The 25,012-nt window shown below is 40.4% G+C and overlaps 1 non-coding gene across 1 annotated transcript; it reads left to right on the top strand.

The window, feature by feature from the left end:
- Nucleotides 1–16,230: 16,230 nt before the first annotated feature.
- Nucleotides 16,231–16,338, top strand: LOC130971053 (small nucleolar RNA R71). The gene has a single exon (XR_009082289.1). It is a non-coding gene; the product is annotated as a small nucleolar RNA R71 (small nucleolar RNA).
- The last annotated feature ends 8,674 nt before the right edge of the window (nucleotides 16,339–25,012 follow it).

The raw sequence follows: 25,012 nt of genomic DNA, 5'->3' as shown, positions 1-25,012 counted from the left end.
TTATGGGTAGCCGCCAAGGTGTTATCTTCTTGAAGGCTCGGGCACTCATCCGTGTAGTGGGAATAGCAAGAACAAATGCCACACACTTTTTGAGGGACCAATTGTTGGTTGTGTTGTTGAGGTGGTGGGGAGTGTTGTTGGTATGATTGAGGTTGTTGTGGTTGTTGTTGGTTCAATTGGAGTTGCCTCAAGATGGATGTCATTTCGCTCAAGGATTGAGTTAGAGCGGTGGTTTCACTACTAGTTGATACCTCATTCACGGTTCTTGGGCGGTTGACTCTTCGTCTCATATGTTGATTGGATTCGGCTAAGTCAATGATAAGTTGCCATGCCTCCTCCGCTGTTTTATATTTAGACAAAGAACCATTGCTAGAGGTGTCCAAGAGAGTTCTATCTTGTTCTCGCATCCCTTGACATATGTATCCAAGCAATACTTGAGTGTCAAGCATGTGATTAGGGCATGCGTCTAGTAGCTTACAAAACCGTTCCCAATACTCGTATAGCGGTTCCGTTTCACCTTGCACAATACAAGACATTTCCTTCCTTAGCCTATCCATCTTCTCCGGGGGCAAGAATTTATCCAAGAATCCTCTTCTAAGTAAGTCCCAATCGGAGGTGACTTCACTAGATAGAGTGTAGAACCATTCTTTAGCCTTGTCCTCAAGAGAGAAAGGGAAAGCAAATAACCATATAGCAACTTCATCGGATCCTTCCCGTCTAGTGGTTGAGCATATACGATGAAAGTCCTTGAGATGTCGAATAGGGTCTTGTGCGGAAAGCCCATGAAACTTAGGTAGGAGGTTGATCAAGGCGGTCTTCAATTCAAAGTTTGCATTCAAGTTGGGGTGAGTTACATGAAGGGGTTGAAGGACATAATCCGGTGCACCCGCTTCCTTGATAGTAACTCTCCTCGGAGCATCCATGGTGTTAGTACCTAAAACGAAAGAAGAGTTGTTAGTGATATTGATAGAAGTATGACTAATGCCTTCTTTGAGTGACGGTTCAATGTTCACTTTTAGTAAGGTGGTTGAGGTGGTGAAAACCTCTTCACCTTTCCCAAACTTTAGCCGTCTCCGAGCTTGTCTAATATGAAACAAAGTTCGTTCTATTTCCGGATCAAAGGGAACTAAGCTCGGATTCGGTTGTGAACGCGTCATGCAATGAAGGGGAAGTGAGATTCATGGTAACGATGAGGGGTTAGTCACTTGAACAATTTACAATGAAATGCAACTATGTACATATATACACACATTTACTCCAAACAATAACATGGCACACTAAGAAAATTCCCCGGCAACGGCGCCATTTTGATAAACGAAATTTTGCATGTCGATTTAGAATTCAATGATGAATACGATCGTGAGTATAGTCTAATCGACACTTAAACTTCGCATCAAACAATCCTACAATCTATAACCGAGAGTACTAGTCTCCCGAGTCGTCCTCCCTTGGAATTGCTAGAGCATGCATCTTATTGATTAGGAAGCCTTGTTATGATTCTTTGAAGGTTTTAGCAAAATAGAAGACAAACAATCAATCCTTAAAAGACTTGGCTTAGGGTTGGCATCAGAAATTCTATCCTTATAGTTTCTTCAATGATGACAACAATTAGGCCTTGCTTCATTTAGTTAACCCCTAGGCATAGAGGAAAGTCAAATGAGAGTAATTAACTTGAGTCACAAGTCCTAGCTTTACCTTATGGAAATCTAGCTTTAGTGCACTCCAAGTCAATTAGCAATCTCTAATTCCAAATCAACAATTGACACAACTATTCAACTCCTTCTAATGGCCCAAACCCTATGCCAAGTAAGAAACTTTTACTCCATAACTAGTGTTGGCATTTTATCAAACATTTGATGAGCAAGAGTGAAAGTCATAGTAAGAATGAGAAGAAAGTAGAATTAGAAGTATTTCAACACAAGGAACTAACAACAATTAACAAAGAACAACAATGGAAATGAGATTCTAAAGGAATTGACAAAATCCAAAATTACAAAATTAAATCTAAGATCTATGAGAATTGAGCAATTACAAGCACTACTTGAGATTGGAGAAGAAGATCTATGACATGAACAAAGTAAATTGAGAATTGCAATGGATCTCACCAAAGAGTGATTGAAAATTCAGAAATTGGATGAAGATGAACTGATGAGCGGATAATTTGTACACTTTTTGGCATTGTTTTTAGTATATTTTTAGTATGATCTAGTTAGTTTTTAGTATATTTTTATTAGTTTTTAATTAAAATTCACTTTTCTGGACTTTACTATGAGTTTGTGTGTTTTTCTGTGATTTCAGGTATTTTCTGGCTGAAATTGAGGGACCTGAGCAAAAATCTGATCCAGAGACTCAAAAGGACTGCAGATGCTGTTGGATTCTGACCTCCCTGCACTCGAAGTGGATTTTCTGGAGCTACAGAAGCCCAATTGGCGCGCTCTCAACGGCGTTGGCAAGTAGACATCCTGGGCTTTCCAGCAATATATAATAGTCCATACTTTGCCCAAGATTTGATGGCCCAAACCGGCGTTCAAAGTCACCTCAAGAAATTCCAGCGTTAAACGCCGGAACTGGCACCTAATTGGGAGTTAAACGCCCAAACTGGCACTAAAGCTGGCGTTTAACTCCAAGGAGAGTCTCTACACGAAATTCCTTCATTGCTCAGCCCAAGCACACACCAAGTGGGCCCGGAAGTGGATTTTCATGTCATTTACTCATCTATGTACTAGTTTTCTATAAGTAGGACCTTTTACTATTGTATTAGAGAGCTTTTAGAAAGAGCTTTTGATCATGTTTTTATGATTGAACCCTCTTTGGGAGGCTGGCCATTCGGCCATGCCTAGACCTTGTTCTTATGTATTTTCAACGGTGGAGTTTCTACACACCATAGATTAAGGTGTGGAGCTCTGCTGTACCTCGAGTATTAATGCAATTACTATTGTTCTTCCATTCAATTCCGCTTGTTCTTTTACCAAGATTTCACTTGTTCTTCAACATGATGAAGGTGATGATTGACGCCCATCACCATTCTCACCCATGAACAAGGTGACTGACAACCATTCTTGTTCTACAAGCATCTGAGGCTTAGTGAATGTCTCTTGGATTCCTGATTGCACGATGCATGGTTGATCGCCTGACAACCGAGTGCTCGCCTGACAAACGAGCCAGCCATTCCGTGAGATCAGAGTCTTCGTGGTATAGGCAAGAACTGATGGCAGCATTCAAGAGAATCCGGAAGGTCTAACCTTGTCTGTGGTATTCTGAGTAGGATTCAATGATTGAATGACTGTGACGTGCTTCAAACCTGTAACCTACTGGGCGTTAGTGACAGACGCAAAAGAGTGATTCTATTCCGGTAGGGGAGGGAACCAAACCGGTGATTGGCAGTACTGTGACAGAGTGCGTGCATTAGCTTTCACTGCGCGGATGGGAGGTAGCTGCTGACAACAGTGAAACCCTACACGAGCTTGCCATGGAAAGGAGTAAGAAAGGATTGGATGAAGGCAGTAGGAAAGCAAAGAGACGGAAGGGAAGGCATCTTCATACACTTGTCTGAAGCTCTTACACCACTGATATACATAAGTATCACTATCTCTATCTTTATGTTATTTTCGTTCATCATCATATACATTTGAGTTTGCCTGACTAAGATTTACAAGATGACCATAGCTTGCTTCAATGCTAACAATCTCCGTGGGATCGACCCTTACTCACGTAAGGTATTACTTGGACGACCCAGTGCACTTGCTGGTTAGTTGTGCGAAGTTGTGTAATGCCATGGAAGTGAACCACCAAGTTTTTGGAGTTCATGACCAGGGATTGTGAGAGTTGTGAAAAGTATTGTTCACAATTTCGCGCACCATGAACCCTAATGAGAGCTTGGAATCTCTCTCTCCTTCTCCAAGAGTGTAACTAACTATCTCCAAAAAAAAAAATATCTAGAATCTCAAAAATGAGCTAAAAGTCCCTTAACCCTTGTTTCTTTGGTCTTCTTAAGCTTTTCCCGCCAAGGCACTTCCCCAAGATGGGATCTCCAACTGCCTCCACGCCCAAGTCACGTGGCTCTTAAAAAATTCACATTCGAACATCGGCGCGCACGCGCAATGTACGCGTGCGCGCCACTGAGGCATCTTGTAATGTGCGCGGAGGCGCAATGTACGCGTGCGCGCACATGAAGATCATGGCCTAGCCGCTACGCAAGCCGGCTCATGGCTTGGCTCTTGGCTTCGACTTCTAGCTGCTTAATCCACGCGAACGCGTCGAGTGTGCGCACGCACCCATGCTGAGATTTCCAAAGCTCAATTCTCATGCTCCCTTCCTTTGCGCCCGTTCTCCTTCTCTCTTCCGGTCCATCCCTGCCCTATATTCTGAAACCACTTAACACAGGTCACGGCATCGAATGGCACCAAGAAAGATTAGAAATGTATCTAATTTAGTGCAAAATAAGCATGTTTTCATCCATGAGGCAAAATTAGGAAAGGAACACAAAGTCTTGTATTTTCATATAGAAAGCGTGTGGAATCATTGATAAAACCCCTGAAATCAACACAAGATAAACCCTCAAAATGGGGTTTATCAGAGTGCAGGGAGGTCAGGATCCAACAGCATCAGCAGTCCTTTTTCAGCCTAACTCAGATTTTTGCTCCGCTCCCTCAATTTCAGCCAGAAAATACCTGAAGTCACAAAAAAACACACAAACTCATAGTTAAGTCCAGAAATATGATTTTTGCCTAAAATTTAATAAAATTATATTAAAAACTAATTAAAACATGCTAAAATCTACATGAAAATACCCCCAAAAAGCATATAAAATATCCGCTCATCACAACACCAAACTTAAACTGTTGCTTGTCCCCAAGCAACTAGATGAACAAAATAGGATAAAAAGAATTTAAGGAGTAATAAAATCTCCGAGTTTTAAGTGAAGCTCAGATTCTAATTTAGATGAGCGGGGCTAGTAGCTTTTTGTTTCTGAACAGTTTTGGCATCTCCCTTTATCCTTTGAAATTCAGAATGATTGGCATCCCTAGGAACTCAGAATTCAGATAGTATTATTGATTCTCCTAGTGTAGTATGTTGATTCTTGAACACAATTATTTTATGAGTTTTGGCCGTGGCCCTAAGCACTTTGTTTTCCAATATTACCACCGGATACATAAATGCCACAGACACATGACTGGGTGAACCTTTTCAGATTGTGACTCAGCTTTGCTAAAGTCCCCAGTTAGAGGTGTCCAGAGCTCTTAAGCACACTCTTTTTGCTTTGGATCACGACTTTAACCACTCAGTCTCAAGCTTTTTTACTTGGACCTGCATGCTACAAGCACATGGTTAGGGACAGCTTGATTTAGCCGCTTAGGCCTGGATTTACTTCCTTGGGCCCTCCTATCCATTAATGCTCAAAGCCTTGGATCCTTTTTACCCTTGCCTTTTGGTTTTAAGGGCTATTGGCTTTTTCTGCTTACTTTTTCTTTCTCTCTTTTTTTTTTCTTTTTTTTTCACTGCTTTTTCTTGCTTCAATAATCAATTTCATGATTTTTCAGATCATCAATAACATTTCTCTTGTTCATCATTCTTTCAAGAGCCAACAATTTTAACATTCATAAAATTCAATATAAAAAATATGCACTGTTCAAGCATTCATTCAGAAGACAAAAAGTATTGCCACAACATATAAATAATTACAATTTTCCTTATTAAGAACTCAAAAAAATTAAATTGCCTCTTTATTCTAAAAATCTACTATTTTATTCATGTTTGATGATGATGTGAAAAATAAATTATAACTTAATTGGAAATAAAACCAAAATAGACATGCTAATTACTATTACTCCTATATAACTTCTAAGGTAAATTTCTATAATAATACTATCACAGAGTTAAAGCTGAAAATTAGAACTTAACAACCTGTATTTTGGGAAGTGGATGTTCCTCTAGTCTGTGGGGTGCTTGGTCCTTCAAGGAATAGCTTCTGACGCTTTAGTTCCTTCAGTTCACATCCTTGCTCTTCCTGTTCCCTTAGGTGCCATGATCTTGATGAGTTTAGCTCAGTGATCATGGCAAATCACACCAAACTTAGAGGTTTGCTTGTCCTCAAGCAAAAGAAAGGAAATGAGAGGAATAGAGGGAGAGGAAATTTCGAAATCCAAAAGATATGATGAGTTGAAAAAGATTTGAAAAAGATTTGGATTGGAAAAAGATTTGTGTTTATGAATTAAGATACATTTGACATTTTTGAAAAAGGGATTTTAGAAATTAGTGTTTTTAGAAATTAGGATTAAAATTTTTGGAATTGAAGGATGATATTTTGAAACATGTTTATGCAAGAAATCATGAATTGAAACATAAAAATTAGAAAATTTGTGAAGAAAAACGAATTTTACCTCCTCCCCACCATTCTGGCGTTAAACGCCCAAATGCTGCTTGTTTTGGGCGTTTAACGCCCAATTGCTGCTTCTCCTGGGCGTTCAACGCCCAGCTGTTGCTTCTTTCTGGCGTTGAATGCCAGGAAGTCCTTTGTCACTGGGCGTTTTTCTGGACGCCCAGGACGCTGTCAATCTGGCGCGCCCAGAAGGTGCTTCTTTCTGGCGTTCAACGCCCAGAAGATGCTCCTTTCTGGCGTTTAACGCCCAGATGACTACCCTTACTGGCGTTGAACGCCCAGTGGGTGCTTTTTTTGGGCGTTCAACGCCCAAAATATTTCTTACTGGCTTTTTTATGCCGGTGAACTTCCAAATTCTTTTATAACTTTGTGAATTCAAGCAATTGCTATTTTACCTTGACATATACCTGTAAAAATCAATTAATTAACAAAAAAAAATAAAATTAAATTTTGTGAATGGTTGGGTTGCCTCCCAGCAAGCGCTTCTTTAATGTCGTTAGCTGGACTATTACTGAGCTTTAATCAAGTCTCAGTTTTGAGCATTCTTGCTCAAAATTGCTTTCAAGATAATGTTTAACTCTCTGTCCATTAACAATGAACTTTTTGTTAGAGTCATTATCCTGAAGCTCTACGTATCCATATGGTGATACACTTGTAATTACATATGGACCTCTCCACCGGGATTTTAATTTCCCGGGGAATAATTTGAGCCTAGAATTAAATAGCAAAACTTTCTGCCCCCGGCTCAAAGACTCTGGATGACAATTTCTTATCATGCCATCTTTTTGCTTTCTCTTTGTAAATTTTTGCATTCTCGAAAGCATTGAGTCTGAATTCCTCTAGCTCATTTAACTGAAGCAATTGTTTTTCTCCAGCTAACTTGGCATCAAGGTTCAGGAATCTGGTTACCCAGTAGGCCTTATGTTCCAGTTCCACTGGCAAGTGACATGCCTTTCCATACACAAGCTGGTATGGAGATGTCCTTATAGGGGTCTTGAATGCTGTTCTATATGCCCACAGAGCATCATCCAAGCTTCTTGCCCAATCCCTTCTACGGTTAATTACACTCCGTTCCAGGATTCTTTTGAGTTCTCTATTTGAGACTTCAGCTGGCCCATTAGTCTGTGGGTGATATGGAGTGGCCACCCTGTGGCTAACTCCATAACGAACCAAAGCAGAATAGAGTTGTTTATTGTAGAAATGAGTGCCCCCATCACTGATTAGTACTCTAGGGGTGCCAAATCTGCTGAAGATGTGTTTCTGGAGGAATTTTAACACTGTCTTAGTGTCATTAGTGGGTGTTGCAATAGCTTCCACCCATTTGGATACATAATCCACTGCCACAAGAATATAAGTGTTTGAGTATGATGGTGGGAAAGGTCCCATGAAGTCAATACCCCATACATCAAACAACTCAATCTCCAAGATCCGTTGTTGAGGCATGGCATAAATGTGAGGCAGATTGCCAGATCTTTGGCAACTGTCACAATTAAGTACAAACACTCGGGAATCTTTATAGAGAGTAGGCCAGTAGAAGCCACATTGGAGGACCCTTGTGGCTGTTCGCTCACTTCCAAAATATCCTCCATTCTATGATCCATGGCAGTGCCATAGGATCTTTTGTGCTTCTTCTTTAGGCACACATCTACGGATTACTCCGTTTGCACATCTCTTAAAGAGATACGGCTCATCCCAAAGATAATACTTTGCATCCGTGATCAGCTTCTTTGATTGCTGCTTACTGTATTCTTTGGGTATGAATCTCACTGCCTTGTAGTTTGCAATGTCTGCAAACCACGGCACTTCCTGGATGGCAAAGAGTTGCTCATCCGGAAAGTTTTCAGAGATCTCAGAAAGAGGGAGGGACGCCCCTTCTACTGGTTCTATTCGGGACAAGTGATCTGCTACCTGATTCTCTGTCCCTTTTCTGCCTCTTATTTCTATATCAAACTCTTGCAGAAGCAACACCCATCTTATAAGTCTGGGTTTTGAATCCTGCTTTGTGAGTAGATATTTAAGAGCAGCATGATCAGTGTATACAATCACTTTTGATCCTACTAAATAGGATCTGAATTTGTCAATGGCGTAAACCACTGCAAGTAGTTCATTTTCTGTGGTTGTGTAGTTTTTCTGTGCGTCATTTAAAACTCGACTGGCATAGTAAATGACGTGCAGAAGCTTGTCATGCCTTTGTCCCAACACTGCACCAATGGCATGGTCACTGGCATCACACATTAGTTCAAATGGCAATGTCCAGTTTGGTGCAGAGATGATTGGTGCTGTGACCAATTTAGCTTTCAGAGTCTCAAACGCCTGCAGATACTCTTTATCAAAGACAAATGGCATGTTGGTGCACGAATTTGCAATCCGTACAACTAACCAGCAAGTGCACTGGGTCGTCCAAGTAATACCTTACGTGAGTAAGGGTCGATCCCACGGAGATTATTGGTTTGAAGCAAGCTATGTTTATTTTATTAATCTTAGTCAGGATACCAATAGAGTTATTTAGCCTCGTATAAAGTAAAAAGGGCATAAAATAAATAGTTGTTACTTGTTGTGCAGTAATTGGGAATATGTTGAAGTTTTGGAGATTCTTTGTCCTTTGAATTTCTACTTTTCCTTGAAGTCCTCTTCCCACACGCAAGGTCCCTTCCATGGCAAGCTCTATGTAGGGTGTCACCGTTGTCAATGGCTACCTCCCATCCTCTCAGTGAAAATGTTCCTATGCTCTGTCACAGCACGGCTAATCATCTGTCGGTTCTCAATCAGGTTGGAATAGAATCCATTGATTCTTTTGCGTCTGTCACTAACGCCCAGCCTTCAGGAGTTTGAAGCTCGTCACAGTCATTCAATCCCAGAATCCTACTCGGAATACCACGGACAAGGTTTAGACTTTCCGGATTCTCATGAATGCCGCCATCAATCCGGCTTATACCACGAAGATTCTGATTAAGGAATCTTAGAGATACTCATTCAATCTGATGTAGAACGGAGGTGGTTGTCAGGCACACGTTCATGGATTGAGGAAGGTGATGAGTGTCACGGATCATCACCTTCTCCATAATTAAGCGCGAATGAACATCTTAGATAAGAACAAGCGTGTTTGAATGGGAAAACAAAGTAATTGTATTAATTCATCGAGACGCTGCAGAGCTCCTCACCCCCAACAATGGAGTTTAGAGACTCATGCCATCAAAAAGTATGTGATTCAGATCTGAAAATGTCATGAGGTCCAAGATAAGTCTCTAAAAGTTGTTTAAATAATAAACTAGTAACCTAGGTTTACAGAATATGAGTAGACTAAGATAATTGGTGCAGAAATCCACTTCTGGGGCCCACTTGGTGTGTGCTGGGGTTGAGACTAAAGCTATCTACGAGTTGAGGCTTTTCTTGGAGTTGAACTCCAAGTTATAACATGTTTTGGGCGTTCAACTCCGGATCATGACGTGTTTCTGGCGTTTAACTCCAGACAGCAGCATGAACTTGGCGTTCAACGCCAAGTTACGTCATCTTTCTTCGCGCAAAGTATGGACTATTATATAATGCTGGAAAGCCCTGGATGTCTACTTTCCAACGCCGTTGAGAGCGCGCCAATTGGACTCCTGTAGCTCCAAAAAATCCATTTCGAGTGCAAGGAGGTCAGGATCCAACAGCATCAGCAGTCCTTTTTCAGCCTAACTCAGATTTTTGCTCAGCTCCCTCAATTTCAGCTAGAAAATACCTGAAATCACAGAAAAATACAGAAACTCATAGTAAAGTCCAGAAATATGATTTTTTCCTAAAAACTAATAAAATTTAACTAAAAACTAATTAAAACATACTAAAATCTACATGAAATTACCCCCAAAAAGCATATAAAATATCCGCTCATCACGTGTCAGCAGCTAACAAGTTGCTCAGAGGTTTGGCGATTTTTGAAAAATCCTTTATAAACCTCCTATAGAATCCTGCATTTCCCAGAAAGCTTCTGATTGCCTTAACATTGGCAGGTGGTGGTAATTTTTCAATTACCTCTACCTTAGCTTGATCCACCTCTATTCCCTTGTTCGAAATGTTGTGCCCAAGGACAATTCCTTCAGTCACCATAAAGTGACATTTCTCCCAGTTTAAAACCAGGTTAGTCTCTTGGCATCTCTTTAGAACAAGTGCTAGATGGTCAAGACAGGAGCTGAATGAGTCTCCAAATACTGAAAAGTCATCCATGAAGACTTCCAGAAATTTTTTCACCATATCAGAGAAAATTGAGAGCATGCACCTCTGAAAGGTTGCAGGTGCATTGCACAGGCCAAATGGCATCCTTCTGTATGCAAATACTCCGGATGGACATGTGAATGCCATTTTCTCTTGATCCTGGGGATCTACGGCAATTTGATTATAACCCGAATATCCATCCAGGAAGCAGTAGTATTCATGACCTGCTAGTCTTTCTAGCATCTGGTCTATGAATGGTAAAGGAAAATGATCCTTTCTGGTGGCTGTATTGAGCCTTCTATAATCAATACACATACGCCACCCTATAACTGTTCTTGTAGGAACCAGTTCATTTTTTTCATTATGAACCACTGTCATGCCTCCCTTCTTAGGACGACTTGGACAGGGCTTACCCAGGGGCTGTCAGAAATAGGATAAATAATCCCAGCCTCTAGTAATTTAGTGACCTCCTTCTGCACCACTTCCTTCATGGCTGGATTCATCCGCCTTTGTGGTTGGACCACTGGCTTGGCGTCACCCTCCAATAGGATCTCGTGCATGCATCTGGCTGGGCTAATGCCCTTAAGATCACTAATGGACCACTGGTGCGCGAAATTGTGAACAATACTTTTCACAACTCTCATAATCCCTGGTCATGAACTCCAAAAACTTGGTGGTTCAATTCCATGGCATTACACAACTTCGCACAACTAACCAGCAAGTGCACTGGGTCGTCCAAGTAATACCTTACGTGAGTAAGGGTCGATCCCACGGAGATTGTTAGCATTGAAGCAAGCTATGGTCATCTTGTAAATCTTAGTCAGGTAAACTCAAATGTATATGATGATGAATGAAAATAATATAAAGATAAAGATAGTGATACTTATGTATATCATTGGTGTAAGAGCTTCAGACAAGTGTATGAAGATGCCTTCCCTTCCGTCTCTCTGCTTTCCTACTGCCTTCATCCAATCCTTCTTACTCCTTTCCATGGCAAGCTCGTGTAGGGTTTCACTGTTGTCAGCAGCTACCTCCCATCCTCGCAGTGAAAGCTAATGCACGCACTCCGTCACAGTACTGCCAATCACCGGTTTGGTTCCCTCCCCTACCGGAATAGAATCCCTCTTTTGCGTCTGTCACTAACGCCCAGTAGGTTACAGGTTTGAAGCACGTCACAGTCATTCAGTCATTGAATCCTACTCAGAATACCACAGACAAGGTTAGACCTTCCGGATTCTCTTGAATGCTGCCATCAAGTCCTGCCCATACCACGAAGACTCTGATCTCACGGAATGGTTGGCTCGTTTGTCAGGTGAGCACTCGGTTGTCAGGCGATCAACCATGCATCGTGCAATCGGGAATCCAAGAGATATTCACTAAGCCTCAGATGCTTGTAGAACAAGAATGGTTGTCAGTCACCTTGTTCATGAGTGAGAATGGTGATGGGCGTCAATCATCACCTTCATCATATTGAAGAACAAGTGATATCTTGGACAAAGAACAAGCGGAATTGAATGGAAGAACAATAGTAATTGCATTAATACTCGAGGTACAGCAGAGCTCCACACCTTAATCTATGGTGTGTAGAAACTCCACCGTTGAAAATACATAAGAACAAGGTCTAGGCATGGCCGAATGGCCAGCCTCCCAAAGAGGGTTCAATCCTCAAAACATGATCAAAAGCTCTTAATACAATAGTAAAAGGTCCTACTTATAGATAACTAGTAGCCTAAGGTGTACAAAGATGAGTAAATGACATAAAAATCCACTTCCGGGCCCACTTGGTGTGTGCTTGGGCTGAGCAATGAAGCATTTTCGTGTAGAGACTCTCCTTGGAGTTAAACGTCAGCTTTAGTGCCAGTTTGGGCGTTTAACTCCCAATTAGGTGCCAGTTCCGGCGTTTAACGCTGGAATTTCTTGAGGTGACTTTGAACGCCGGTTTGGGCCATCAAATCTTGGGCAGAGTATGGACTATTATATATTGCTGGAAAGCCCAGGATGTCTACTTTTCAACGCCGTTGAGAGCGCGCCAATTGGACTCCTGTAGCTCCAAAAAGTCCATTTCGAGTGCAAGGAGGTCAGGATCCAACAGCATCAGCAGTCCTTTTTCAGCCTAACTCAAATTTTTGCTCAGCTCCCTCAATTTCAGCTAGAAAATACCTGAAATCACAGAATGGAGTGTTCTTGATGGAGTGTTCTTGATGCTCCACCCTTAGTTGTCCCATGTTGGAACTCAACTTTCCTAGGGAGGTGTTTAGTTGCTCCCAATAATTTTGTGGAGGAAAGTGCATCCCTTGAGGAATCTCAGGGATCTCTTGATGAGAGGGGTCTCTTGTGTACTCCATCCTTTTCTTGGTGATGGGCTTGTCCTCATCAATGGGGGTATCTCCTTCTATGTCAACTCCAACTGAATAACAGAGGTGACAAATGAGGTGAGGAAAGGCTAACCTTGCCAAGGTGGAGGTCTTGTCCGCCACCTTATAGAGTTCTTGGGCTATAACCTCATGAACCTCTATTTCTTCTCCAATCATGATGCTATGGATCATGATGGCCCGGTCTAGAGTAACTTCGGACCGGTTGCTAGTGGGAATGATTGAGCGTTGTATGAACTCTAACCATCCTCTAGCCACGGGCTTGAGGTCATGCCTTCTCAATTGAACCGGCTTTCCTCTTGAATCTTGCTTCCATTGTGCGCCCTCTTCACATATGGTTGTGAGGACTTGGTCCAACCTTTGATCAAAGTTGACCCTTCTAGTGTAAGGATGCTCATCTCCTTGCATCATAGGCAAGTTGAACGCCACCCTCACACTCTCCGGACTAAAATCCAAGTATTTCCCCCGAACCATAGTGAGATAATTCTTTGGATTCGGGTTCACACTTTGGTCATGGTTCTTGGTGATCCATGCATTGGCATAGAACTCTTGAACCATCAAGATTCCGACTTGTTGAATGGGGTTGGTGAGTACTTCCCAACCTCTTCTTCGGATCTCATGGCGGATCTCCGGATATTCACCCTTTTTGAGTGAAAAGGGGACTTCGGGGATCACCTTCTTCAAGGCCACAACTTCATAGAAGTGGACTTGATGCACCCTTGAGAGGAATCTATCCATCTCCCATGACTCGGAGGTGGAAGCTTTTGCCTTCCCTTTCCTCTTTCTAGAGGTTTCTCCGGCCTTGGATGCCATAAATGGTTATGGAAAAACGAAAAAGCAACGCTTTTACCACACCAAACTTAAAATGTTTGCTCGTCCTCGAGCAAAAGAAGAAAGAAGAGAGTAGAAGAAGAAGAAGAGAGGAGAAGGGAGAAGGTGGTGTTCGGCCAAGAAGGGTAAGAAAGGGTGTTTAGGTTGTGTGAAAATGAAGAGATGAAGAAGGGTATTTATAGGAGAGAGGGGGGTAAAGGTTCGGCCATTATGGGTGGGTTTGGGAGGGAAAGTGGTTTGAATTTGAAGGGTGAGGTTGGTTGGTGAATGGTGAATGGGGGAAGAAGAGAGAGAGTGATGGTGGGGTCCTGTGGGGTCCACAGATCCTGTGGTGTCAAGGAAAAGTCATCCCTGCACCAAATGTTGCTCAAAATCACGTTTTGAGCTATTTCTGGCGTTAAACGCCGGGCTGGTGACCATTCCTGGCGTTTAACGCCAGGTTGTTGCCCTTTACTGGCGTTTAACGCCAGTCTGGTGCCCCTTTCTGGCGTTAAACGCCCAGAATGGTGCCAGACTGGGCGTTAAACGCCCAACAGCTAGCATTACTGGCGTTTGAACGCCAGCTTCTTCTCCTCCAGGGTGTGCTGTTTTTCTTCCTGTTTTTCATTTTGTTTTTGCTTTTTTCATTGTTTTTGTGACTTCTTATGATCATCAACCTACAAAAAAGATAAAATAACAAAAGAAATTAGTTAACTATAAAACATTGGGTTGCCTCCCAACAAGCGCTTCTTTAATGTCATTAGCTTGACAGAGGACTCTCATGGAGCCTCAGAAATACTCAGAGCCGTGTGGGAACCTCCCAACACCAAACTTAGAGTTTGAATGTGGGGGTTCAACACCAAACTTAGAGTTTGGTTGTGGCCTCCCAACACCATACTTAGAGTTTGACTGTGGGGGCTCTGCTTGGCTCTGTTTTGAGAGAAGCTCTTCATGCTTCCTCTCCATGATGATAGAGGGATGTCCTTGGGCCTTAAACACCAAGGATTCTTCATTCACTTGAATGATTAACTCTCCTCTATCAACATCAATCACAGCCTTTGCTGTGGCTAGGAAGGGTCTGCCAAGGATGATGGATTCATCCATGCACTTCCCAGTCTCTAGGACTATGAAATCAGTAGGGATGTAATGGTCTTCAATTTTCACCAAAACATTCTCTACAAGTCCATGAGCTTGTTTTCTTGAATTGTCTGCCATCTCTAATGAGATTCTTGCAGCTTGCACCTCAAAGATCCCTAATTTCTCCATTACAGAGAGGGGCATGAGGTTTACACTTGACCCTAAGTCACACAAGGCCTTCTTGAAGGTCATGGTGCCTATGGTACAAGGTATAGAAAACTTCCCAGGATCTTGCCTCTTTTGAGGCAGTTTCTGCCTAGACAAGTCATCCAGTTCTTTGGTGAGCAAAGGTGGTTCATCCTCCCAAGTCTCATTTCCAAATAACTTGTCATTTAGCTTCATGATTGCTCCAAAGTATTTAGCAACTTGCTCTTCAGTGACATACTCATCCTCTTCAGAGGAAGAATACTCATCAGAGCTCATGAAAGGCAGAAGTAAGTCCAATGGAATCTCTATGGTCTCATTTTGAGCCTCAGATTCCCATTGTTCCTCATTGAGGAACTCAGAGGAGATTGGTACACGCCCACTGAGGTCTTCCTCAGTGGCGTCCTCCTCCTCTCTTTCCTCTCCATATTCGGCCATGTCTATGGCTTTGCACTCTCCTTTTGGATTTTCTTCTGTATTACTTGGGAGAGTACTAGGAGGGAGTTCAGTAATTTTCTTGCTCAGCTGTCCCACTTGTCCTTCCAAATTTCTAATGGAGGACCTTGTTTCATTCATGAAACTTTGAGTGGTCTTTATTAGATCAGAGACCATTGTTGCTAAGTCAGACGTATTCTGCTTAGAACTCTCTGTCTGTTGCTGAGAAGATGATGGAAAAGGCTTGCCATTGCTAAACCTGTTTCTTCCACCATTATTGTTATTGAAACCTTGTTGAGGTCTCTCTTGATTCTTCCATGAGAAATTTGGGTGATTTCTCCATGAAGAATTATAGGTGTTTCCATAGGGTTCTCCTAGGTAATTCACCTCTTCCATGGAAGGGTTCTCAGGATCATAAGCTTCTTCCTCAGATGAAGCATCCTTAGTACTGCCAGGTGCATTTTGCATTCCAGACAGACTTTGAGAAATCAAGTTGACTTGTTGAGTCAATATCTTGTTCTGAGCTAATATGGCATTCAGAGTGTCAATCTCAAGAACTCCTTTCTTCTGACTAGTCCCATTGTTCACAGGATTCTTTTCAGAAGTGTACATGAATTGGTTATTTGCAACCATTTCAATCAATTCTTGAGCTTCTGCAGGCGTCTTCTTCAGATGAAGAGATCCTCCAGCAGAGCTATCCAAGGACATCTTGGATAGTTCAGAGAGACCATCATAGAAAATACCTATGATGCTCCATTCAGAAAGCATGTCTGAAGGACATCTTCTGATTAATTGTTTGTATCTTTCCCAAGCTTCATAGAGGGATTCTCCATCCTTCTGTCTGAAGGTTTGGACTTCCATTCTAAGCTTACTCCATCTTTGTGGTGGAAAGAACTTTGCCAAGAAGGCATTGACTAGCTTTTCCCAAGAGTCCAGGCTTTCTTTAGGTTGAGAATCCAACCATATTCTAGCTCTGTCTCTTACAGCAAAAGGGAATAGCATCAGTCTGTAGACCTCAGGGTCTACCCCATTAGTCTTGACTGTGTCACAGATTTACAAGAATTCAGCTAAGAACTGATGAGGATCTTCCATTGGAAGTCCATGGAACTTGCAATTCTGTTGCATTAGAGAAACTAATTGAGGCTTAAGCTCAAAGTTGTTTGCTCCAATGGCAGGGATAGAGATGCTTCTCCCGTAGAAATCAGGAGTAGGTGCAGTGAAGTCACCCAGCACCTTCCTTGCATTGTTGGCATTGGTGTTGTTTTCGGCTGCCATGTGTTCTTCTTCTTTGAAGAATTCGGTCAGGTTCTCTAAAGAGAGTTGTGCCTTAGCTTCTCTTAGCTTTCGCTTCAAGGTCCTTTCAGGTTCAGGGTCAGCTTCAACAAGAATGCCTTTGTCTTTGTTCCTGCTTATATGAAAGAGAAGGGAACAAGAAAATATGGAATCCTCTATGTCACAGTATAGAGATTCCTTGAAGTGTCAGAGGAAAAGAAAAATAGAAGAAGAGAAGGTAGAAGAATTCGAACTTGATTAGACAGAGTTCGAATTGTGCATTAAGAAGGAGTAGTACTCCATAAATAGAAGGATGTGGGAAGGAGGGAAGAGAATTTTCGAAAATTCAATTAAAAAGATGTTAATAATTTTCGAAAATTGAAAGTGAAAAAGAATTAAAGTGATTTTTGAAAAAGATTTTGAAATTAGAATTTAAAAAGATTTGATTGAAAACTAATTTGAAAAAGATGTGGTTGAGAAGATATGATTGGGTAAAAAAAAATGTGATTGAGAAGATATGATTTGAAAACAATTTTAAAAGATATGATTTTAAAAATTTATGACTTGCCTAACAAGAAAAGATATGATTCAAACATAAAACCTTTCTTAATAGAAAAGGCAAAAAATGTTCAATCAAATCATTAATTGTTAGTAAGTATCTTTGAAAAAGGAAAGAAATTGATTTTGAAAACATTTGATTGAAAAGATATGATTTGAAAAAGATTTGGTTTTGAAAAACCTTGAAAACTTGAAAAAAATTGATTTTGAAAACAAAATCTTCCTCCTAGCACCATCCTGGCGTTAAACGCCCAGAATGGTATACATTCTGGCGTTTAACGCCCAAAATGCTACCTCTTTGGGCGTTAAACGCCCAACCAGGTGCCCTGGCTGGCGTTTAAACGCCAGTCTGTCTTCTTCACTGGGCATTTTTGAATGCTCAGCTTTTTCTGTATAATTCCTCTGCAGTATGTTCTGAATCTTCAATTCTTTGTATCATTGACTTGAAAAGACACAAATTAAAAATATTTTTGGATTTTTAATAATCAAAATGCAACAAGAATCAAATAACAATGCATGCAAGACACCAAACTTAGCAGTTTGTGTACTACTGACACTATATGAGACACAGAAACACTCAAGCCAAAAGAATTCAAAGATCAAAACAAAGAAATACATGCATGGATTCGAAAAGTATAACAAAAACATGCATTTGACACCAAACTTAAGATGAGACACTAGACTTAAGCAAGAAACATCAAATATTTTTGGTTTTTTCTTTTTTTGTGATTTTGTAATTTTTTTGTGTTTTTCGAAAATTAAGTAGAAAAAGATATCAAAATTCTTAATGAGAATTCCAGGAATCAGTGCAATGCTAGTCTAAGACTCCGGTCCAGGAATTAGACATGGCTTCTCAGCCAGCCAAGCTTTCAAAGAAAGCTTCGGTCCAAAACACTAGACATGACCAAAGGTCAGCCAAGCCTTAGCAGATCACTGCTCCAAAAGCAAGATTGATTAAAATTAACAAGCTCTTGTGGTGATAATTTGAAACCTCGGTCCAATCAGATTAGACATGGCTTCTCAGCCAGCCAGATTTTAACAAATCATCATGAAACTCTAGAATTCATCTTCAAGAATTTCGAAAAAAAATAAATACCTAATCTAAGCAACAAGATGAACCGTCAGTTGTCCAAACTAGAACAATCCCAGGCATTGTTACCAAAAGCTTGCTCAAAACTTGAACAATCCCCGGCAACGGCGCCTAAAACTTGGTGCGCGAAATTGTGAACAATACTTTTCACAACTCTCATAATCCCTGGTCATGAACTCCAAAAACTTGGTGGTTCAATTCCATGGCATTACACAACTTCGCACAACTAACCAGCAAGTGCACTGGGTCGTCCAAGTAATACCTTACGTGAGTAAGGGTCGATCCCACGGAGATTGTTAGCATTGAAGCAAGCTATGGTCATCTTGTAAATCTTAGTCAGGTAAACTCAAATGTATATGATGATGAATGAAAATAATATAAAGATAAAGATACTCTCCTTGGAGTTAAACGTCAGCTTTAGTGCCAGTTTGGGCGTTTAACTCCCAATTAGGTGCCAGTTCCGGCGTTTAACGCTGGAATTTCTTGAGGTGACTTTGAACGCAGGTTTGGGCCATCAAATCTTGGGCAAAGTATTGACTATTATATATTGCTGGAAAGCCCAGGATGTCTACTTTCCAACGCCGTTGAGAGCGCGCCAATTGGGCTTCTGTAGCTCCAGAAAATCCACTTCGAGTGCAGGGAGGTCAGAATCCAACAGCATCTGCAGTCCTTTTGAGTCTCTGGATCAGATTTTTGCTCAGATCCCTCAATTTCAGCCAGAAAATACCTGAAATCACAGAAAAACACACAAACTCATAGTAAAGTCCAGAAAAGTGAATTTTAACTAAAAACTAATAAAAATATACTAAAAACTAACTAAATCATACTAAAAACATACTAAAAACAATGCCAAAAAGCATACAAATTATCCGCTCATCAACCACCCAAGAGCTGTCTTGTGTGTCCTTAGCACTTGAATTAGTGCTTCCTCTTCCTGTGGCTCTAAGGTAGAGCTTATGATTACAGGAAAGGTATCACCTTCTCCCAGAAATGCATATTTCAGGGATGGTGGTAATGATTTGAGCTCGGGTTTAGGAGGTTTCTCCTCTTCTTGAAGGATTTTCAAAGGTTCTATTATTCTCTCTGATTCCTCCAGATCAGGCTGAACATCTTTAAAGATGTCCTCTAGCTCTTATTCGAGACTCTCAGTCATATTGACCTCTCTTACCAGAGAGTCAATAATATCAACACTCATGCAGTCATTTGGGGTGTCTGGATGTTGCATGGCTTTGACAACATTCAACTTGAACTCCTCCTCATTGACTCTCAGGGTTACTTCCCCTTTTTGGACGTCAATGAGGGTTTGGCCAGTTGCTAGGAAAGGTCTTCCTAGAATGAGAGTTGCACTCTTGTGCTCCTCCATTTCCAGCACCACAAAGTCAGTAGGAAAGGCAAATGACCCAACCTTGACAATTATGTCTTCAATCATGCCTGATGGGTATTTAATGGAGCCATCAGCAAGTTGAAGACATATCCGGGTTAGTTTGACTTCTTCAGTCAAACCAAGCTTTGTGATAATAGATGCAGGTATTAGGTTGATACTTGCCCCAAGATCACATAGAGCTTGCTTGGTACAATTACCCTCTAATGTGCATGGTATCATAAAGCTTCTGGGATCCTTAAGCTTCTCAGGTAAGCTTTTCAAGATGACTGCACTGCATTCCTCAGTGAGGTAAACTTTTTCAGTTTCCCTCCAATCCTTCTTATGGCTTAAGATCTCTTTCATGAACTTAGCATAAGAGGGTATTTGCTCAAGTTCTTCTGCAAACGGAATTTTTATTTCAAGAGTCCTGAGATAGTCTGCAAAGCGGGCAAATTGCTTATCCTGTTCCGCTTGGCAGAGTTTTTGAGGATAAGGCATTTTGGCTTTGTATTCCTCAACCTTAGTTGCTGCAGGTTTATTGCCTACAGATGTGGATTGGGAAGCCTTTTTAGAAGGATTGTTATCAGCACTTGTATGTGTCTGATCCCCCACTGGCATTTGAATACCAGGGGTGGAAGCTGGAGTGGCATTAGACACCAGCTCCTTATCTGTTTCTGGCGTCTGAACGCCAGAACTGTGCTCCATTTGGGCGTTCAACGCCAAATCCTTGCTTGTTTATGGCGTTGAACGCCAGGAATGAACATGGTTTGGGCGTTTAGTGCCAGCTTTATTCCTCTCTGGGCTCTGATTGTCCTCAGAGGGATTTTGAGTAGTCATTTGTTCATTTCTTGGCTTCCTGCTGCTTTGAAGTGAGGTATTTAATATTTTCCCACTTCTTAATTGAACTGCTTGGCATTCTTCTGTTATTTGTTTTGACAGTTGCTTTTCTGTTTGCTTTAACTGTACTTCCATATTCCTGTTAGCCATTCTTGTTTCCTGTAGTATTTCCTTGAATTTGGCTAGCTGTTGAGTTAGAAAGTCTAATTGCTGATTAAATTCATTAGCCTGATCTACAGGACTGAGTTCAGCAGTTACTGTTTTAGCTTCTTCTTTCATAGAAGATTCACTACTTAGGTACAGATGCTGATTTCTGGCAACTGTATCAATAAGCTCTTGAGCTTCTTCAATTGTTTTTCTCATATGTATAGGTCCACCAGCTGAGTGATCTAGAGAAATCTGAGCTTTTTCTTTAAGCCCATAGTAGAAGATGTCTAATTGCACCCACTCTGAAAATATCTCAGAGGGGCATTTTCTTAGCATCTCTCTGTATCTCTCCCAGGTATCATAAAGGGATTCATTATCTCCTTGTTTGAAGCCTTGGATGCTTAGCCTTAGCTGTGTCATCCGTTTTGGAGGGAAATAGTGATTCAGGAATTTTTCTGACAGTTGTTTCCATGTTTTTATGCTGTTCTTAGGTTGGTTATTTAACCACCTCTTAGCTTGATCTTTTACAGCAAATGGAAACAGTAATAATCTGTAGACATCCTGATCTACTTCCTTATCATGTACCGTGTCAGCAATTTGTAAAAATTGTGCCAGAAACTCTGTAGGTTCTTCATGTGGAAGACCGGAATACTGGCAGCTTTGCTGCACCATGATAATGAGCTGAGGATTCAACTCAAAGCTACTATCTCCAATGGAGGGTATACAGATACTACTCCCATATGAAGCAGTAGTGGGGTTAGCATATGACCCCAGAGTCCTCCTGGACTGTTCATTTCCACTTAGTTCCATGATGGAATAAAGGAGATGGTATGGATGTTGATATTATTTATTTTATAAAGATTTATTTTATAAAATAAAATAAAAATAAAATAAATAAAAACGAAATAAAATAAAAAAATGAAAATATTTTTTTTTGAAGATTTTCGAAAAATTTGAGGAAAAGGAGAAAGTGGTTAGGAAAAAATTTTTGAAAAAGATAATAAAAAAAATAAAAAAAATAAGAATTGAAAAATTTTGAAATTGAAATCTGAATTTTTATATAAAAATTTCGAAAATATAGTTTAAAATTAGTTAGAAAAGATATTTTTTTGAATTTTGAATTTTATGATGAAAGAGAAAAACACACAAAAGACACAAGACTTAAAATTTTTAGATCTAATGCTCCTTATTTTTGAAAATTTTGGAGGGAAAACACCAAGGAACACCAAACTTAAAAATTTTAAGATTAAAACACAAGAAAAACTCAAGAACACCTTGAAGATTCACAAGAACACAAGAAAAATAGAAAGAACACCAAACTTAAAATTTTTTGAAAACTTCACTAAATTTTCGAAAATTGAAGAAAAATTAACAATAAAACACCAAACTTAAAGTTTGGCACAAGATTAAATCAAGAAAAATTATTTTTAAAAGAAGTTTTGAAATAAAGATACCCAATTACCAAGAACATAAACCAACGCTCTAGCCAATTGGGCAGAAAATGTAACAATTGTTCTGAATAGGTATATTTCTTTTGGAAGACTAATGCTTTGGATTAGCACAAGAAAAACAAGAAAAGACACAGAACAAGAAAAACTCAAGATCAAACAAGAAAAATAAACAAGAACAACTTAAAGATCAATGAAGAACAAAAAAAAACACAAATTTGAAAATTTAAAGGAAAAAATATGAAATATGCAATTGACACCAAACTTAGAACAAGACACTAAACTCACGAAAAAGATTAAAATTGGTAAAGAAAAATAATATTTTTGAAAAATTTTTAAAAAGAAATTATCCTATCAGAATTTAATGACTCTATAACAACAAAAATAAACTATTCCTAATCTAAGAAATAAAATAAACCTTTAGTTGTTCAAACTCGAACAATCCCCGGCAACGGCGCCAAAAACTTGGTGAACGAAATTGCAATCACACTTTGGCAATCCGCACAACTAACCAGCAAGTGCACTGGGTCGTCCAAGTAATACCTTACGTGAGTAAGGGTCGATCCCACAAAGATTATTGGTTTGAAGCAAGCTATGTCTATTTTATTAATCTTAGTCAGGATGCCAATAAGGTTATTTTGATTTAATTGTAAGAAGTAAAAGTGTTTGGAATAAGTAATTGTTACTTTATTAATGAAGAACATGTTGGGGTTTTGGAGATGCTTTGTCCTCTGAACTTCAACTCTTCCTTGAAATCCTTTTCCACACACAAGGCTCCTTCCATGGCAAGCTGTATGTAGGGTGTCACCATTGTCAGTGGCTACCTCCCATCCTCTCAGTGAAAATGGTCCAGATGCTCTGTCACAGCACGGCTAATCAGCTGTTGGTTCTCGATCATGTTGGAATAGGATCCATTGATCCTTTTGTGTTTGTCATCACGCCCAGCAATCGTGAGTTTGAAGCTCGTCACAGCCATTCAATCCTTGAATCCTACTCGGAATACCACGGACAAGGTTTAGACCTTCCGGATCCTCAAGAGTGGCCGCCATCAATTCTAGCTTATACTACGAAGATTCTGATTAAGGAATCTAAGAGAAGCTCATTCAGTCTGATGTAGAGCGGAGGTGGTTGTCAGGCACACGTTCATGGATCTGAGGAAGGTGATGAGTGTCACGGATCATCACCTTCTTCATGTTTAAGCGCGAATGAACATCTTAGATAGGAACAAGCGTGTTTAAATGGAAAACAAAGGTAATTGTATTAATTCATCGAGACGCTGCAGAGCTCCTCACCCCCAACAATGGAGTTTAGAGACTCATGCTGCCAAAAGGTACAAATTTCAGATCTAAAATGTCATCAGGTACAAAGTAATCCTCTAAAAGTTGTTTAAATAGTAAACTAGTAGCCTAGGTTTACAGAGAATAAGTAAAATAAGATAATTGGTGCAGAAATCCACTTCTAGGACTCACTTGGTGTGTGCTGGAGCTGAGACTAAAGCTTCTCACGTGCTTGGGCTGTTTCTGGAGTTGAACGCCAGGTTGTAACATGTTTTGGGCGTTGAACTCCAACTTGTAACCTGTTTCTGGCGCTGGACGCCAGACAGCAGCATGAAACAGGCGTTGAACGCCAGTTTACGTCATCTATCTTCACGCAAAGTATGAACTATTATATATTGATAGAAAGCCCTGGATGTCTGCTTTCCAACCCAATTGAGAGCGCGTCAATTGGACTCTTGTAGCTCCAAAAAATCGATTCCGAGTGCAGGGAGGTCAGGATCCAACAGCATCAGCAGTCCTTTTTCAGCCTAACTCAGATTTTTGCTCAGCTCCCTCAATTTCAGCCAGAAAATACCTGAAATCACAGAAAAATACACAAACTCATAGTAAAGTCCAGAAATATGATTTTTGCCTAAAAACTAATAAAATTATATTAAAAACTAATTAAAACATGCTAAAATCTACATGAAAATACCCCCAAAAAGCGTATAAAATATTCGCTCATCACTCGTCCTGTGTGCTAATCACGCGCGCGCGTGAAGTGTGCATACGCGTCGCTATGGAATGCTCCGAATCACGTGCACGCGTCGGCCATGCGTGCGCGTCATGTCTCACTGGTCAGCTTCATCATTTCTTTGTATTCCTTCTATTTTTGCAAGCTTCCTTTCCATTCTCCAAGCTATTCTTACCCTATAAGGCCTGAAACACTGAACACACATATCACGGTATCGAATGGTATAGAGAGGGATTATAATCTAACAATTTAAAGGCTTAGGAAGCAGGTTTTCAATCATAGTATTAGATCAGGAAGGTAAATGTATAACATGCTAATTACATGGATAAATGTGGGAAGAATCTGATAAAAACCACTCAATTGAGCAAAAGATAAACCGTAAAATAGCGGTTTATCAACCTCCCAACACTTACACATTAGCATGTCCTCATGCTATGCTCAAGGAAACTAAAAAGAATGAATAGGAACAATAGGACTCATGCAATGTAATGCAATCTATACATATGAATGCAACTATATGATGAAATGTCTATGCCTACTTAGTTAAGAAAATAAACAAGTCTTCCAAGACAAACAGAAATCAAATTCCCCTAATCCAAATCACACAATAAGAATAAGTAAACTTATGAGAAGATAGCTTATGAAAGCCGGCAACATAGAGTCAAGCTTGAACCCTCACTAGGAGCGTGTATGCACTCCAGTCACTCAGGTGTATAGGGTAATCCACTCTAGTCTCCTCCATTCATACTTTCTAAAATTTATTCTTCATCTAACCAATCAACAAATATTTAATGCACACATGCAAACATCATGAGGTCT

The sequence above is a fragment of the Arachis stenosperma genome, chromosome 3 (assembly GCF_014773155.1).
Source record: "Arachis stenosperma cultivar V10309 chromosome 3, arast.V10309.gnm1.PFL2, whole genome shotgun sequence".
NCBI classification, from domain to species: domain Eukaryota; kingdom Viridiplantae; phylum Streptophyta; class Magnoliopsida; order Fabales; family Fabaceae; genus Arachis; species Arachis stenosperma.
Note: the sequence above shows the minus strand (reverse complement) of the source record. Positions and strands in the feature narration are given on the sequence as shown.